Source organism: Plodia interpunctella, chromosome 2, assembly GCF_027563975.2.
Source record: "Plodia interpunctella isolate USDA-ARS_2022_Savannah chromosome 2, ilPloInte3.2, whole genome shotgun sequence".
NCBI classification, from domain to species: domain Eukaryota; kingdom Metazoa; phylum Arthropoda; class Insecta; order Lepidoptera; family Pyralidae; genus Plodia; species Plodia interpunctella.
In genome coordinates this window covers 8,570,664-8,591,233 of record NC_071295.1, presented here as the reverse complement: position 1 = coordinate 8,591,233, position 20,570 = coordinate 8,570,664, and the positions used below count along the sequence as shown (strand labels likewise).

At 34.0% G+C, this 20,570-nt stretch overlaps 1 protein-coding gene across 2 annotated transcripts in view; it reads left to right on the top strand.

Annotated features, from left to right (window-relative positions):
- The window catches only part of dve (defective proventriculus), a 71,140-nt gene that overhangs the window by 41,796 nt on the left and 8,774 nt on the right, over positions 1-20,570 (top strand). The gene's annotated exons all lie outside the window — the stretch shown is intronic.

Sequence of the window (20,570 nt, the reverse complement as noted above, 5' to 3'; positions counted from 1 at the left end):
GAGTCGACTCGTCCGATCCGCGCGCGCGCCGATTAACGATTGCACAATGGTCGACGGATTACGATGACGGCGTCGGGAGATGATATATCTTTTTGTCAATTCGTACCTGCGCACCGTCAGCAGATCCATTAGGGTATTTGACATTCAACGTACTCCTACAGAGTTGTCTGCTAAATTTTAAGTAAACTGGTTGAGATAAAGTATGAAAAAGTGACAAAAACAACAAACTTTCGCGTGTGGAACAAATGTTTTTATTCTGTTAATGCTAACCATCATGTGGAATTGCTTAATCTAATATTTATTTTCCATGCATCCATGTATTATCTCACATTACGTATAAGTCGGGTCATGAAACATGATAACATTAAAAAATATGAACACAATCTAACACATCCGTAAAATTTGTTTTGCTAACACTACCGCATTCGAATGAGCCGGTTTAATATAGATAAGCCGATTTATATTTTTTATTGTGTCGTATTTATTTTTTTATTTTATGTGCAAGACATAACGTGTCTAGTAAAGCATGGCTTTATTGCCAAAATCAACGGTAGTTTCCAAACTTTGAATCTAAATAACCTATAATATATGAGAGTATCACGGACGGTGGCCCATTAAATAACAATATTTGAACTATAGATAACTTTTATATGACATTTCTTTTGAATGTTAGCTTTTTTGATAAAGCACAGGTTTATTTGATTAAAAAATGTGTTAATCTTTATTCGTGAACTATCTGCTCGAGACCTCCCATAATACAGCGATTCCAAATAATAACCAAAACAAAGTCAATCGAACGAACATTTTAGCTGTTTACCATATTTACAAAATTAAATATAAATTTCGTAATTTGAAGTTGGAACAATTACGTCATAGAGTAAGTAAGTATACAGAGTTGCGGCGCTCAGGGCGTACACGCGGGGTAGTTCAGCTTTATCTCCGGGCGACACGAGGCTGATCCGGCCCGGATGATCCGGATGAGCGCGCGATCCCCGCATCGCTGTACGTGTAGCTATCGATTGTCTACTGACGAAACTTACCCAGATTTTATTTTGTTAATTAATCCATCGGTTTTTTGCTATATTCTATTTCTATTATAAAGGGATGTTTTTTTATATTTTTTATAAATGAAACTCTTAATTTTAAGCAAATAACAATAATTGCATGTTACAAAACTGCTTAAAATTGCAGTAAGGACTATAGTGTGTTAGTTATTAATATGTTATATATTTTTTAGAAAATTACTGAATTGTACGTTGGTATTGTAGGTTTACAGACTATGTGATCCCATGAAAGTAGGAAGTTGTACGTGAGTACAAACACACACAGTAGGTAACATTGCAAAAATAAAATGAACGATGAGGCCAACTCATAAAAAAATATTAAAAAAAGAATTAAAAATATTTTTCTCAGAAATAGCACTTTGCGAATTAAATAATTCACATTCTATTTTTAAAATGTATAATATTCCCAACCTCCTGCACAATCCAGATCCGTCGGTCGTCTAATCCGGCTTAGGACAGATCTTCGTATACACACGTATGCTATGCATGTGTGCGTTTGTTCCTGCTACAAGGAACTAGGAAACTTTAGAAATTCTTTTTAATTTATTTATTTTTAGGAAAACCACAGCTGTATCTACAAAATGATCTTTTCAATATAAATCGGAAAGCCAATTATACGAGTAGATTCCCACTAATATACTTTGATAAGAACTCTTGTATTTTTGGGAATACAATGGAATCAGTATTTTTAAAGATAGATACATTTTTATTATGTATTATGAGATGTGGATTTTGTGATGAATAATTAAAATATTTTGAAGATTTTCATTAATGTTACACAATCAAAACAATGTAATTGTAAGGTATTTGTTTTCAAGTCCAAACATAGTATCGTCATCAGAATAAAAATACGAGTATGTTTTGCATCAATTTTAAAGCCCTTAAAATTTATTTACTTGTGTAAGGAATTTAAAATGGTAATTTATTTGAAAAAGCTGTGAAATCTTGTTTAATAATGATGTGATTGACTGCTAAGCATCAGCTGTCAGACACTGATGATCAGTGTTCCTATATTATAACAATTTATTAATCCCCCTCAGCTAATTAATGGCTAGTTATTTAGTGTTATTTTCATCCAAACCTGTATTGGAAATCGATATTTATTCGACAACCAGATTAAAAGGCATTTTATATGATAATTTCTTTTACCGAACTACCAAAATATCGAGGTGACAAAAGTAATTCATTTAAGTGCATTTGTTAAAAATCCAAAAAATAAATTAAAAACTATAAAAATATTTAAGTTGTTTTTTAAATCCCAAAATTTAAAATTTCCGAAGTGGCAAAAAGACAATATGTAGTGAATAAAACGCGTTTTGTGTATTTAGCTATATATTGGGCATATTGGAATTTAAAAGCGCAGTTGAGAAAGACTAAGATTAAGTTAAACTTGTTTGTGATGTTTTTCTTCACATTTAGCTGGAAGTTTCATAATTATCTGTTCTTTATTTATTGTGCACCGCAGTTTTGAATGAGACTTGAAAACCATTGGAGGTGTTGTAGATAAACGGTTTGAGAATTAATCATATTTTTTTTTTACAAATATACAATGTTTTAGTTTAAATATAAATTAACGATAACCATAAAAAACACATAAACAAAATCCTTAATCGTCATTTCCCGCGTAATTTACATGTTTTTTTTTTTTATAAAAAAGGATCTGTTAATAACAAATTTGTTTTGCTTTCCACGAAATATGATCTCGTTTATTTTAATTGACCAACGATAACGATAGCTAAAGTGTTACATACAATAAGGAAATCATAATAACTGTATCGCATGTCAGGGAGATAATGACGATTGAGACGCAACTTATTATAATCTCTGAGTATTTGGTTTACATTTGCGTTCACATTTTAAAAAATCATGCTGATGTAAGGCGGAGTGAGACGAAATAATTCGGCCGAACTGGTATGGTCTCGGATGTCTCGACAGACAGAGGCGTAGGTTCAAGTCCCGCTCGATTCCAGATTTTTTCATATTCATTATATTATTTTCAAAATCATGCAGCTCTTGAATTCATTGAGTTAATAAATTATTATATGACTGTACTATAGTATGAATCGTGTATGGAATGCTAGAATGTAGTTCTACAAACGTGTGAACATATTTTTGAACTGACGAATATAATGTCAGGGACATAGTATTTGTTAGGTGTATTATAGAGTAAATTAAGCAATAGCTTTAGTAGCAACATAGATACACGTCCGATTACTGCGAAGTCCTTAGCAAGTTATTCAACAAAATCCGGATCCCGGTAATCCCGCCGGCGATGTATCCGGACTATCCGGGTCCGGTGGGCAGCCGCCGGCGCCTAATCCCCGCTCATCCGGCTTGCTTAGCTCCATGTGTGCGCTCTATGTCCGGCGTCTTTGTTGTTACTCAGGTGAATTCACACTGTCTCTTGTTATTTGATTTTAAATAAAATAATTATATTTAGACAAATCACACAGTTTGAGTTAGCTGCAAAGTAAATTTGAGACTTGTGTTACGGGACAAACTAGATTTTATAAAGAATATTTTCTTAAACAGTTATTTCTTAAATGATCGAAAAAGGTTCTGTATTTAGTGGTCATGATTCAAAGATTTCTTGATTGAAATCATTTATTTAATGAATGTGGACAATAATAATGTTACGAGTAGTATATGAAATAAATTAAAATGATAAATCATATATTAATTATATTTTTGATTTAAATCATATCAGTAAATACAAAGACCGCGCTAAGACGCGGGCAGGGGGCGACTTCTCCATCAATCACTTCCAGATAATCTCTTCTTCAGACCAATTTGAAGCATGCACTCGGCTTAACTCACACACACAACTAATAAACAGCATTCATCCTAAATGCACCTTATTCACACATCAATAAAAACTAAAATCCCGGACCTCGTGAGATGAACCTACAAAAATTGTGACACTCGATTTCCGTTTTCAATGTGCGCGTATCATAATGCAAATCCTGTATGATTATTCTTTTGTGTCGGACTTTAATTTGGCTTTAAAGTCGAGTTTATATCGATGTGTGTAACTTTAATCCGGCGGCAACAACAGAGAGAGGCAATCAGCTGAGCCGCTGATCAATCGATAAAAAATCGTATAGTCTGACAAATAAGCGCGGCGGTGTACGCAGGATGATCCGGACCATTTGTCAAGATTAGGCTTATGGCGGCACACGCGGTCTGGTCTGGAGCTTCTGTCCGATTGCCGGTCAAGGGTATTGTTTTACGCATTTTGGTATGTGGAGGAAATATAAATTTTGAAATATTTTTAAGTTTTAGTTTAGGTCAAATTAATTAATTCATTCATTCAAATTCAAAATTCTTTATCCAACACATGATGTACAGTCAAGGGCACATCAATCTACACAAACACGAACTCATGTTCGTGCAGGGTAACTTTATGTGCTGTTGACTATACATGATTTGACGTCAAAAAGTTACTTAAATCTAAGGTTATATCAGACTGCATGCTACAGTACAGTTTTCAGTAGACAAAGACTGAACTGACTTTATAGAAAATGTCCATATAGAAATTAAAATTCAAAACGTTTTATTGAACTTAGTAATCATCTTATGATCTAATCTTTATCACATTAATCTATCTTATCATCTTTTTGACGTCAATAAATGATGTCTATCGCTTATTGATGTCAAAAAGATATCCTATGCGAATATTTTTAGTAAAGACACTAATTACAATGTTTTATTCAAACAAGAATCTGTTTTATGGAATTTACCGTATGCATGGCCGTTAGTCTGCAGATTATCTAGGCAGTCTGCAGATTATCTAGGCAGTCTGCAGATTATCCAGTTAATGTATTTTTTTCCACTTTAACTTATTCAGCCAGATATCTGCAGAATACCTCGTTAATCTGCATTCTAACAGATTTACGCAAATTAACGGTAACATATACATTGAATCATTCCCACCCTTTGCTTAGTTATAATAATCGTTATACACTTGAAGAAACAATTTCCAATTTATTAAAATTCCATGCAATCTTTTGTTCAAAGTATCGTTACAGCCGTAGTAGTGATCGCAAAAGGTTCGCCCCTAAACGTCCGGGTTCGTCTGACTGGGCTTAAGGCGCGCCCTTAACAAAATCTTAATCCCTACAAAGGGTTAGTAATATTATCTTATTACGCACAAGAAATAAGCCTTTAATTCGAGCCGTTTCCTCCATAAAATATGGCCGTTCGATGGCTGAATTAATGTAAAAATTTGACGGGGTATAATTCTTATTAAGTCTGCAGTCTTTTGTTTATGATTAGAATTATGTAGGTATTTAAATATTTTTAATTTCGTTATAAAAGATGTGTTTTACATCAAACGCAATTATGCACTCTGTATTTTGCTTTACACTTTAGAGGCACTAATTTTCCAATCGACACATAGATATGTGCAAATTACTCAAGTTATAATATAATACTAATAAACGTAAATAGTTTAATATCCAACACTAATTCTATAAGAACAAAACAACAAGTGGTGAAAGCGATTTATCATTGGATGACGTTCAAAGCAGAAATCTCAAGACATCAGCGCAGCTGGCGATAATCGGGTGATACCACGTGACACGCCACCGAAACATAAATTTAGCTTCAATCGTGTATTCCAAGCATTAATCGCGGATTCACTGCGCTACTTTAATGTATGCCCGAGGGTCAGGGATGTATGTTTAGGATTTTATTAACTTTAGCGACTTTTGAGAAGATCTTGATCTTATTAAGATCCTTCGGCACGCCTATGCCAAAGCATTATCCGAATCTGCCTATTTCATAACTGGACTAATGCAATATCAGCCGTATCATCCAAAGAAACCAGTAAGATTACTTAGTCTTCATAAAGGCAATTGATACCAAATTATATGAATAAGAATACCTACTTTATGCATAAACATATTGTGTAAAAAAACTGAACTCAAAATATGATTTCCACATTAATTTTGTTTCCGTATGATTTTCTTTTTTCCAAAATATTTTTAAATTACATTAAATTTCTTTCTTCTTATATAAATTCTTTTCTTTATTCTTCTTTTTATAAAATATGTAGAAAATCACAAAAATCTTAACCTACCGCGTACCTATCGGTCTAACGATTTGCTGATACTAATATAATGCTGATTCTTGGAATGTTGCATTAATTCTGAACGTTTATTTACTAGTTATTATTATTCTTAATATTTTAATTACAAAGTAATATTGAAAAGTGCGAAATCATATAATAAGGGTCAACCCTAGCGTATAAATCCACAAGTACATGCACACATCGGACGACCGGTGTATCTCCTGAGATCTGATAAGATTCAAATAAGGGATTAGAGAGGGAAACGACGAGGATTTGCGTTCAACACCTGCGAGTGCGAAAGAGACGGCAAGTGAGATTATCTCGACGGACCGCGTCAAATGGTCTACACACGCGTTGGCTAAGGGATCTACTGTTTTGCAAGATTCTCAAATCTACTCCGTGTTTTCATTGGGATTAGAATAAAGTTTGAAAGCGTAAGGGGGAAGTTGCAGCGATGCTTTTCCATAACAACTTCAGTACTTATTTTATTAGACGTAGAAGACATAACTGTGGCTATATTGATATGACTACTAGCCTGACTATATGAAATAGGATCTGTTCTGTCTTGAAATGGAGATTTTCTATCAAGTCAGTGAAGGTTTAGCGAACCCGGAGCTCCGATACTCAACGGCCGCGGAAGGAACTGCGAATAGAGAGAAGAGCAAACTTTAATAATATTATACTGTGATACGAACAAAGCTAACCCTTGATCATCTACAATTAGCAAAAGTAAGAAAAATCTCCGCAGATATCATCTTCGAAAATGTTCGTACTCAATCAAATATAATCAAAATTTAAATTACAAATTTAGGGTGAATATGATTTTTTTAATTCATAAAATTTGAAACAAAAATATGACGCACGTATAAAGGTAGCGTGTATTTAGCGCGGGGGATTACAGTAAGACGGGATCAACGAAATCCCGGATACAGGATCGCCACATGCCGGCCTTTTTCGGGATTTTCTCGCCCGTCCCTTTAATAATCATTTTATACATTCATATCTATATGTGTCCATATAAATTTATTCTTTCTTATACGATGTATTTTTAGCAAATCAGTTTATGTTTTTAACATAGGACCAATACTAGCAAAACTGAAAATCTTTTAAGTACTTAGGTATAGTTAGAATCTTAATATTAAAAGAAAGTGAATGAAGAACAGTGATGAATGAATGCTATATACATATATTATCATGATCTATTACATGTTATGCTTATGTTATTAACTTGTTTTTATGTTAACATTTACTGTTATATTTCGGCTACCTCCTTTAAAAAGTTTGAGTTGCAGCATAAACATCCGAGAGTGGACCAAGATAGTGCAAGCATGGCTAATCTTCGCCGAGCTAAAAACTTAATTAACCTTCAGTCTTTGTAGTGGAGAGGCACCCTTAGAAGCTACAAGCATTTGTATAACAGTTGTCAACCCTGAATAGTATTGAACTCAATCAGGGCTCGTGTTTACTTTTTATTTTTTTTTCCGTTACGCCGAACTAATCCTTGAGCTTATCTTTGGCTTGCAGTGGAGTCCTAGCAGATTATCCAGTACGTGCGAATTTATCCTCTGATCCATCTACATAAGATTTAATTTCCCTTGTTATTTTGCTTTTGGGGTTAGCATGAGGTAGTCAATGAACCTTACAGGGTGAAACCGCGACCTACCGTAGGGGTTCGGGGCTTGCCGAATGTTCGTGGCCAAATGTTTTGTTACTGATAATAAAAGCTATCTGTTTAATCGTCATTTCTGTTTGAATTTTTAAGTACCTATTTATAATTAAAAACATTTTGTATAACGCCGTAAAATTAGAAAGAAAACAAAAACTAAAATTCAATATTTATTAATAAAAGTATACAATAATATCAACATTTCCAGACTTGCGTTTTGATCGGGGAAGATCTAGTCGATCTAGACACTCTGCGGCTTTGACATTATAAGCCGCATGTATGTAATAATAAATTTAGCCTCAATTTTGCTTTTACTTAGAATGTAATGTCAGTAAACTTTAGCAAGTACACATTTGGCAATAAATACTGTGAAAGTGATAAATTTCCATAAGAATCCGTGTCACGATTGCTGATTAAGTAGATAGCTCACAATCATGTCCACATGTCCATAACATAACACGTTTCTTGGCAGTCGCGTAAAGATGCCTCTTAATTCTATATTCGGAGGTGAGTATCTGATCGGATGCAGGATATTGGCAGTTGGTAAGAAGGGAAAGTTCAGGTTATTGTTTGTATTCGATCAGAATATAATGGCTCCAAATTCAAATTCAAACAGTTCGCCAAACTTTAGCGAATTCGATATACATTATTGATTTTTCAATGCAGTAAATATAAGCACTCAATAAAACACAGAAAATTTTAATACATATTTAGAAAAAAATGTACACAGTTTTTAAAGTCATACTTACAAATAGTTTGTTACTTATAGCAATTTTTTTTTAATTTCCGACCCAACTCGACACCAGCACGGGTGTGACCGACCCAGTGGGGTATAAATATTTTATTCCGGATAAAACGGACGGCCATAATCCGCGGACGCAAAAAGAGATAAGCTCCTAGTACGATTATGTGCTCAGTTTTTTGTTCAATCTTCATGTTATTGTAACTCTAGTGCCGATGTCTGTTTTATTTCGAAAGTTTTTTTTTTCGATAGATTTTTTCCTTTTAATAGATACAAACATTGCTGTTTACATAATTGTTGATGTGAGATATGAGAATCTAATTGGAAAGTAGGAAACCGGATCTTGGACCCTGACACTCAATGGCTGCGGAAAAAAACAGGACAATGCTCAGATTAGAAGATTTTCGATAGACTGCAACCGTCATGCTTTTCATTCGATCGAGATTATAACCCATATTTATAATTTTATCTATCACATTTATATTAATTAAATAAATAAACAAATACCTATATTAAAAGAAAAGACAGAAAAAATTACCTGTTTCTAAGAAAACATACTCATCCGACAACATTCACTGAGTCCCTCTTATCTCCAAAGAAATATTGAATGAAATATCACAGTAATTACGTAGATACCTACAGCCTTTATGGTTGTATGTTTGCGTTTTGTTTACCACCGTTTGATGTATACCACGTCTTATCCAATAAGGTTAATGCACCCCATCATTAGAGTGCCAAAGAAATACAAACAGGTCTTTGATTTGCTATCAGTCTAATAAGAGTAATGGGAAAGCATGGCTCAATATAATTTCGTTTTCTTTTAACGCCGAGTAAATTTGTAAAAAAAAAAAGGTGTCTACTGTTCATAATTGGAAAATAGTTTATTACCGTTGTGGCTAACTGCATATACATATAATAAATACATAACAAATTTTAATTGCTTTGAATTCAGTTTTTAAAAATTGAAATGTGATGTGATGTGAGCTGCCAGACTCATACGTGTCATCACAAAAAGCCCCGCGCTTCGGCCATTCGGCTCATGCGCCTGTTTAAGCCAGATTTCAATAGAGTATAATCTCGCCCTAATGAATCTCCAATCCGGATTAGCGAGGGGCCCCTATAATGGTTGAACGACGGCCATTGCAAACGAGCGGGATTTAGTTTAGAAAAACTTTGATTAGTCGAGTGCTCATCGATACGAATACGTGTTTTATGCTTAAGAGATTAGAATCATTAAATAATTTGGAAAATCTTGTTATTCGATTTAATAAGCACAGACATTGCAGTGTTAATTTAGACGTGTGATTCTGTGTAATAAATTGTTAGGGCTGTGCGACACTAGGCTAATCCCATTGGCGGGCATTAGGGCGGCTTTGTGCGGACAGATCGCGCTCGCACGCCGAAATTACCTAGCAATTGGCAGCCGCGTCGAATTGCCTGTGGGCTCAGCCTAAATCGGCTGCAGACACTTTTATTGCCGGGCGAAATCCCGCTGACCCGGCTCCAGCCGATCCCGGCCTCCGTTTTATCCCGGCCCGCTTAATCCCGGATTTGACGTCGCTTAATCCGAACCCGTGTTGGATATCGCGTCGACACAGCCCTCGTCCGCACTCTTGTCTATGCTCTCCTATTGATTTGGTGTTATACGAGTATGTCATATACGTTGTAATTTGGAAGCATAAGTGTAAGTAGGTACTATATAATCATTGTATATCATTTTTTTATGTATTACTTATAATAATACTTAACAAGTATTGGTGTGAAGAATACTGCCACATCGAAATACAAAAATAATAATTCTCTGGTCATAAGAGATTGCGTTTTGTTCTGATTATCTCCACTTCCCAGTCAGAAAATGCCTTAATTCATTACTTTTATGACTGATGAATTAATTTCGAAACGAGAGTAATCCATAACTCTCATTGTGACATGGGATTATGCATTGCGAATTGCATCGAGTTGGGATATTTGGGCTCAATAATATAAAATCGCATGCGAAAAAATGAGCAGATTAATTTCTGTTTTCATCGGTCGGCGCGTTGTGCGAAAAATTGCAAGTCCGCCCGGAAACAGTGGAAATGACGCAAATTATTTTATTTTAATGGATTGTCGTACGGAGAATACCCGCGCACTATCGAATTATGAAATGCTGTTAACCGAAGTTTCATTTTTAATCTACGTAATTTATTTAAAAAATTATACATGGTGGTAATTTAGGGTAACTTGGGATATTGATTTTTAATTCTTTGAGAACACGTGACAAATGTTTTGCATTTTTAATGATATGAATGTATTCTAATTGAAATATTATTAAAATATTTCATTAATAGAATTTGTTTTTCTATTCAATAGATTAGTGATTAAATTCATAACTGACCTCAAATTCAATTATATTAACTGAAATTTTGAAATGTTAACATTTCGCATTAAGCACCGTTGATAAACATTCGCGGACTGAAAACTAAACGCAAATTCAGTTCGTTCATCGGATTTGGCAAAATACGTAATTACGTGGCGTTTAGAAGCCAAAATTATATTTGATAGCAAAGTGAATAGTCGCCTATTTCCCATTTTAATGAGGATCATAGTTTCAAGTGCATTTAGAGCACTTCGCGCGGTAACATTAATTACTAAATCGTGTCTGTCTGTGTGATTCGTTTTGGAGCTTAGCGTTCATACAATTTCATTTGGCGGATAGCTCGATCAAAGTATGAATTGAAATGGCTGTCCGCTGATTAAAAACATTGAATAATACATTCTCACAAATACGATGTCATTTAAATACTTTCGATGTTTACGGATTAGCAATCTAGTTAATTATTCTTTTATATTGAATTTTCAAAAAGATGAACGGTTAAACTATGTCAATGACTAATTCATGTATGATTACTTCCTTATTTATAATCTGTTATGCATTTATTGGCTACTATCATTGTCCTTCGCGTATATTATTGTTAAATGTTATTTATATATCAAATAATTTTAAGCCTGTCGCAATTCAGCCTGGAACAGACAATAGAGCTACTAATGAGCCAACGGCCACAACTAAACATTAGAACAAATTTAGGCGATAATGCCGCTAAGTCCGCATCCACACTGGCGGCATTACCACGGCAATTTGCGGCCGGTGTGTGCGTACCCTAACTGGCTTTTAACTTTTCCGATGCATAGAATCATTTGTATATGGCCAGTAACAATAATCAGTTTAAATTAGGAATATTTAAATGCTTCGACGATTACAACTGAAATATTGAAAGTATTAAAATTGATCGAAAATATTTTCATGCATTGTCTTTTTAGGTCTATCTATACCATAAATCTATTTCATTCAATTTAATAGAATGAATGCATATGCATTTCAATAGAATGAAATAGAAAGCTGCTGATCCGATATTTTCTTTCTTCGACGTATTCTCGAAGTCAAGTAAAGGTTTTCCACTTAATTGAAAGTAAGTAGTTATTTGTTTCCATATATATTTCTTATTATTGAAAAGCATATGTTGATATCTCTAAGATAAATTATCTTCATGTTATTTCAAATATCCCATTTGAGTGAACAGGTAACATAAGTGAATTCTATTAATTTCCTAAACAAACTGTGTACAGGAAGTTTAAAAGTGATTTGTGAAGTTAGATGCGTACATTAATATGGATGCAGAGTTGGATACATAGAGTTCTAATCCAATATCCAGTAGGCTCGGCACAATCGAGTTACTGACTCAATTAGTTTCAGTTAACTTTTTGGGATCAGAGGAAGGTTTCGTTTAACTTTCTGGCTCAAAATTGTATTTGTTTTTTTTTTTTGTAAGTGATATATGTATATGGCTCGGCGTTGTATTCCAGTTTAGTTTATGTTTATAGGACAATTATTTTTTTTAATTTAAATTTCTGTTAATAACTAAAACTGTTTACTTTAAGTTAACTGTTTACTTTAGGAAAATTCTTTTGACGGAACATACGGCTAGAAACATAATATAGATTATTAAGTATTATTAAAATAAACAAAAATATTAGTATACCTACATAACTAGTTTATGTACTATTATTTGATGAGACTATGTATTTGATGAGACTCAAACAAAACGCAAGATCTTTTATAATTAAGTATATGCTCAATATTGGCGGTCTCCATAAAACGCATCGACAAAAATAAAACGTCAATTATAGCCACCGCTCAATCAATTTCCGCAACTTTATAGTTTGTTTTAACATTGCCAGACAAATGCACTTCCAAAATAGAAACCAACAAGAAACACAGTCTCGCCCGTCGGTCCTAAATCGCCAAAGGATTTACTTAACCGTGGACGCACAGATTAATTATTTACAGCCCAACCGGAGCCCGGTAGGTTTAGCTAGCCTCTCTCATGCAAACTACTCATCTTAGAAACCTTAAATATTTATAGATCGTATCCACTAGATATTAAGGTTCGTTTTGCGCTGAATAATTTACACCCTTTGTCTTCATTGTCCAGTAAGATTTGGGGCTTGCGATGACCACCTTGTCATGGCAGCTTTACTTAGAAATCTTCGTTGCATCTTCGGTCGGTAATCGTTTAAGCCCGGCTAGGCTAGCTGGTAGCTACCGAATAATGAATCTATAAATTCTGAGATTATGTTTGACGGATATTTGTGTAGCAATATTTGATGGCGTCGCTTATCCTGGTTAATTAAATTGGCAATAAATTTTGGTGTTGAATGCCCTGAATATAGTTAATCGTTATAGTTAAACCGCGTGAAAATCCGTGCAGCATTTTTTGAGTTTATCACGAACAGACAGACAGACGCGTAGAGGACTTTGTTTTATATTAAGTAAGAATACTACCTAATTAGTCCGGATTTACCGGTTCTAAGCAGCGCACAGTCTTCCCTGGCAATAGGTATCGAGTTATGCGTACATGTCGCCTTAATCCTTAAGGCGTAGCAAAACACGTAATATGTAGAAACCTTCTTAACCTAACAGGATTATCGTTGGAGGTAAGCATTTCAGGGCCGGATCACACCACCTGCGCTAACGCACAGATTTTATTACGCAAATGGGATTAATGACAGTAGGAAACAAGTGACGAACTTCGTCTCTGTTAGGGAAATGTGTGTCACACTGGATGATTTTCTTTTCAAAAGTACACTTAAGGTGAATTGCACCAGTCAACTTTGGCATTGACTTTAACCTGCGCCGCTGATATTTTTAGATAAAATGGCGTAAGTTCTTGCGTTTTTCTGCGCAGCTTAATGTTAACGTCAAAGTTGACGGTGCAACCCACTCTTTTAGTTTATTTTGTAATAATGACTGGAAAAAAATGGAATTGTTAAATTTATGAAATTGCCATTAATATTTATTTTGACTATGGAGAAAAGTTGTGTAAAACCAACCGGTTCCTATAATTTTTCATTGCCATAAATAAATTCATCAAAGATGAAAACGGGATATGGGAAACTGAACTCGGTTCGTCTGTTACAAGAAGGTTACAAGCTAATAAGTCACAGATACACTACGATACTGACACATGAAACAGATATACGTACATATACTCAAACACTAAACTTAAACACTCCACTGTTGAGGGGTTAAAAATATAGAATAGCAAACATTCTAAATACTATGAAATTGGGTTAAGATTACATGAACGCTATTTCGTACATGTCAATTAAAAAGACAAAACGTTTTATAATCAAAAAGGCCGTTCGTTGCGTACACAATCGTGACTGCCGGGTGAAAAGTGACAAACGAGATACGGAGTCTAAACCGCGCTTTTGAACTTCTTTGACAGTCGATAAGCACGTCAGGGTATTGTTTGTTAAACAATGTTCGTTTTGCAAGTTTTCAGTCGTAAGTAGGTAAATGTGTTAGCGATTGACGGGGGTGGGACAAAGGAACGGAGTTGCCACAACGACCAAGATAATGATGTGTTGTGTCCTGACTTCGCCACGCGTCGAGTTAATTAATGGCGTTTTAGATATAATTCGTGGCGTGAAATGCTTATAAAGTGACGTGGCTTTTTGATCGTATGTGATTTCACATTTCATTATAATAACATATTTCATATTATTTCGTATAACGTTTTATACGAAAGAAAAATACTCTATTAAATTTATGAGGAGCATTCCAACCACTAAAACAGTATCGTTTAAGCTGAATTTGGTCTGTGCCAAATTGTTTTTCAAATAAAATTTCATACACTACAACAAAACTAAACGTAACCTCACTGAAACTACTAAAAACGAATGCGCTAGCATTGATTAGACCAGCATTAAAACTAAGCCTGTCACTGCAGTCTAATTTAGTGCGGACGGACGGACGGCTAACACCTGACCTGATCCCTTTACCGGACGAACTTTCACCGGACCCCCGGACTAAAACTAAACAATGCAAATACCTGATAAAAGGATACGTATGCACGAATCTTTAGACAGACTTAGAAATGAGAGCATTTCCAATTTGTTTCCAAAAATACCTAATTTATTTTAAAACTACAGAAGTCAGAACCCTTAAGTGGTTTCAGCCCAAGTAAACATTAATAAACATCAATTTAAAGACTAAATTTTAAAGTTATCACAGCGAAAAATAATTGTCGTTATTAAATTATAAAATCCCATTGGCAGTCAGATTTTTAATTGATTTTAATGTTTTCTCATATCAAAATTACAGTTTTACTATTGCAATAAATAAAGTATTACAAGGAAATCATAGACTAAAACAAACTTTTAAGTAAGCAGAATGGCAATGTAAAGTTAAATCTAAGCTTTGGAATAATAAAGTCGGCAGGGCTTAGGAACTAAGCGCGGCTAAGACCTAAGAATCGTGTTACCTTCCTAGACGGTCAGTTGATACGCGCAGCTTAACTAACCTTATTTCTGCACATAATGCACATTGTAGTTTTAGTAGTACATTGTAACATTATATGCCATGACTCTTCAGGCTAATAAAAGATAGAGCATATTCGGATTTGGCTCTTTAAAAGTTATAATAACGTACTATAAACTTTATTCAAGATTATTTAAATCTTGAATAAAGATTAAAAACTTAGCTTCGTCACAAAAGTTTATAGAAATGCTTCAGCAAAATGCTTCTTGTTTTAAATAATATATTTAAAATGTTTACTGCTCAAATATGATAGAGTCACATTCTCAACATGAATCATTAAAAAATCTAATCGATTTGATAAAAATCAAAATGGAGATGATCATTTGAATATAATTAACTCATTATATATTCTAATTGAGCTAACCTACATATAATAACGGGATTAAGCCAATTCATTTTGTTACACAATGTTAGATTAATTATATTATAACTAAAACTTAGTAGTAAAGGAAAAGCACGCCTTATGAAATTTAGAATTACGTTTTGATTTATACAAATGACAGTAGGTAAGTTGCTTTATTTTTTATACTTATAATATCTTAATTCTTAAGGTTGTATCGTGGATGGACTCATGGAATAAAATGAATTCGAACCCCTATACATTCTAAAGAAAAATAAATTGAGACAAAACTGTTCCTCGCAATTTTCTTATACATTTACAATTATTGTAAGTTCTTATAATTATCTTTTGGACGGTACTAAATGGTATTTTTACGTTAACGTGCAAAAGTTTATTTACGTTAAAAATCGCGAGCAAAGGCTGGTATCTATATATATATATTCAATTAGATATAATAAAAATATATAAATAACCAAGCTTACATGTCCATGACATGTATTTAGCAGGCTTCAGCATCCGGCACGCGATGATTATCCGATCTAAACAGATCATCGCTCACGAATAGGCGCACACGCAAATCTAATAGCCTTCAGCTTTTACAAAGCCTTATTTATTTAAACATTATTCTAGCGGCCCGTCCCTGTTTCGCTAGTGTAAAACTATAAAACATGTAAACCTCTTGAATTACTCTATTAAAAAACCGGCATCAAATCAGTTGCATAGTTATAAAGATCTAAGCATACATAGGGACAGACAGACAGCGATTTTTTATACTAAACTTTGTTTTATAATATGTGTTGATGATTACAGGTACTAACGAAACCGTCTCGGGTCGGGCAAAAGCATAATAAATTATACAAACTGAACCTCACACGATCTATTGGTGAAAATCGTACAAAAACCCGTCCGGTACTTTTTGAGTTTATCGCGTTATTACAGACGACGTAACAATGAGACTTATTTTATAATATATTCATAATAAGGATTCAATATTAATTATATACAAAAGCCGTGACAAAAATATACAATAATGTATATGTGTAGAGCACTTATGTAAAGTCAAACGAAACTTCAAAACTCATTGATTGAAGACGCGCTGATAAACATACGAGGGAGAGCTTATGAGAAACCCAATTACATCCTTCTTGGAGGTTCGGATGAGACTTTTAGTAAAATACTCGCGCTAACTCCGAGTTAAGTACATACGTTTCACAGTTCATTGTTAATTCTTGTATACGGATGTAATTTAACTGGAAGTGGCTTCAAAAGTAAGGGAAAAGACATTAATTTTATACAAAACTTGCGTCAATATTTATTTTATAACAATATAAAATTATATACTATTTTATATTAGAAATAAATAAAGACGTTTTGGCAAAACGCATGTGGCGTGTGGTTCCGCCCCAGAAGAGAACCACTATCGGAAGATGCGGAGATGAGAGAGAGATTTGACAAAACTCTTATTTTTGTTTCATACTGTTTTATATTATACCAAAATACAAATCCATACTAATATTACAAATGCAAAAGTCTGTCTGTCTGTATGTTCCTTTTTCCCGGCTAAACGGCTAGACCGATTTTGATGAAATTTGGCATGCATGTAGTTAAAAATCCCCGTTCAAACATACCCCAAATGACTATAATGCGGAGTGAATGTTTGAATAAAAATAGTATTAGTTCCGTTTTAGGAGAAATATTCACGCAGGCGAAACCGCGGGCAAAAGCTTTAGTTATCTGACAAAATGTTAAAAGAGTATTTCCATTTTCTGTAAATTTGTGTACCGGTGTTAAGGTAGGGCAGGGGGGTATGAAAGCTTCGATGAAAAGCTGGAAATTTGATTCCGGGCATTTATTTTTAAACTTTACATCTCATCTCACTTCACATTTATTTATTTATTTATATACAGATACATACAGATTAACAGACATAATATCCAAAACACCTGCAAGCTAGTCAACACAAAATTATAAACTAGATTTTGTGATAAGTATGTATGCAATACAATGTCGAATTGGTAAGATATTTTACAAAATCATGATTAAATTTATAAAATGTTAGTAAACAATAAAGTCATGATAATAATAACATTGTTGATGAAATAGTGACATGCCAGTCAAATGTAAGACAAAATCTATGTTGAGATCATCATGTAGACGAATTGGCGTTTAACGATTTATCCATTTATATTATTATTGTGTACATTCGAGAAAAAGGAATAACTTTTCTGATGTATTGTATTATTACAAAAATATTCAGCCATTTTATAACTAAATATTTATTTTTTATTTGCTTATTTTAAAACCCATTTATATTTAATAAATGGGTTAATTAAATCAGACTAGCTTTTGCCCGCGGCTTCGCCTACGTGAATTTTCATTTACTTTTTTCCGGAATGAAAAGTATGTCTTTTTCCATACTCTTGAGAAATATCCAGAAGATTGAGTAGGTAAAGCCTGTAGTGGTAACAAACAAACATACTTTCGCATTTATAATCTTAGTTTGGGATGTCATAAATTTTCAATAAAAAATCGTGAACCCATATTTGCGACAAAATTTCATGATACCCTGTGAGAGACTTCTAAGTCATACTTAAGACTGTTTTACGCTCTTTGTCTGAGTCTCGTCTGAACTAGGACTTAATTGGCCAGATTACCCGATCGAGGAGTCTGCGATATGTTCCTTCTTATTTGATCATCAATGTATATATTGGAAGTCGTCTATGTGGCTTGTAGGCTTCCCCAAAATACTTATAATTATATACTGCAAATATTTATACATGTAATTAACCAATATATAACCCATGTTTTAGTCTCCACAGCACTAGAATGATCTAATTGCCATTTTATGTTGCACACTAATGAACCATGTAGCTCAGAGCTATTCAGGCGCCCCCTAAGATTATATGTATATTGTAACGTAAAGGTTGTATTATAATTCAACTAACACCGCGAAACTTATATGAGTCTCACCTGAGCATTGTTCTGAGTTCTTCCAAGCCATTGAGCGTCGTAGCCCAGGATCCTCTATGCATTTTCTTCGTTGTCGACATCCCTAGTTGTCAGGTCATTGGCACGCCTATTATCTTTGACGATATCACGCCACTTCTTGGGTTTGTCCCTTATGCCAAGTGACAAAACCTCTGAAATTTTGCCCATAATCAGGTTTAAGGGTATATACTTCTTTATTTTTTTTTATATAGTCTTGAATTTTAATGACACCTCACATGTTAGCTAATACGATTTAATTTTATGCCGGATTTGCGATAACATTCTCGCGAGCAGAGATTTGCACCACCGCACGTTTGAGTTGGTATAAGTTAAAAGCGAATCGTCGCTGTTTACATTTGAAATTATGCGTTTGTTTTCAAAGGAAATACAAGTCATACATTAGTTTGTACGTTTGTAATTGGTTGATTTTGTTTGGTGATTGGTTGATTTTTAAGGCATGTCATAGTGAGTTGCAAAGCTAATTAATCGTGTGATTAGTTTTTTTATCAGCTGTTGAATTGTATTTTGAAGTAAGTTTGTAAGTGAGTCGAATAATTTATCCATCAACATAAATTGCGTATTATAAGTCGTTCTATGTGGAATAATTTGAAACGAATGAAATGATTTGATATGCGCGACCATTGATCAAAAGCGTCAAACGGTTTTAAATTACATAGGATGTCGAATACGCCATACGAATAGGCGTTTTCTTATTTATATCGTATTTCGCGAAATCAAAACTGCTTAATAAATTACTAAATTACTTCAGTTTTCGTTGCGTCGTATCTCGCCTGCACCACCGCTTGCACTTTAGGCCATATCCTAAGAAAGGCAGAGGGTAATTTTCATACGCCGCCGCCACAACCGGTCTCGTGTGTACTTAAGAGTTCAGAGATTTAGAAACTCACGAATTTTACACTTTGTTGAAGCTTACCAGAACTTGCCGTAAGACGTATATCCAGTATAATTTTCATGAGACATTTAGCGCAAATGGTGTAGGTATGCACTGTTGTTTCATACCCGAATGGATACATATATATTGTTAAATATTACCAATGTCCATGTTGCTTTCTTACAATTTAATTCAAATTGCAATCTGACACCAAATGAAAAATAATCCCAGTTATTCTTATCGATGTCACGAGAGTATTACTTAAGCTATAAAAATACGTCAGAGAAAATAAACGTTTTGACGACAATAGAGAAAAATGAATTCTTTGAAGTATGAAAACTTTCAGTGAATATGAAAAGCGAAATCCTTTGTTATTAAAATACCTATTCCATAGTCTCATAGAGGGATTTAACTGACCAAAGGACGGCCGGCGGACCACTAAACCCGACTAATCCACGCCATATTAACTATAGGTTCAACCTGCAATATGAGCCTAAAGAACTTACCGAAACTATTGAAAGTTACTTATACGATTACCAGGTATTTTAAAGGCATATAACCTCAGCTAACACAGAACACCCTACCAGCATTATTAAGAGATTATGGTACGGGAAAATTTATAATTTCGTGCGCCGAAGTGTTTTGTTAACCGAACACTGGATAGTATTATGTAAATTCAATAACATTTTCGTAGATACCTTTGTTTGATACCCTGAAACAGTATGGCTATATATGTAATTGATTTAATTGAAAACTATTTTCGTTAACATTTTTTTATTAGTGGCGTTCTACGATAAATATCGCTTAAGACGTTGCACTTGTTCATTTTTATTGTAAATCATCAAATCATCGACATTTTTTCTAATAGACGGAAGGATGCAAGCACCTTCGGAGATGGGGGTTTCTTAAATTTTTAATTTACTTTTTATGAGTAAACTGTTAATA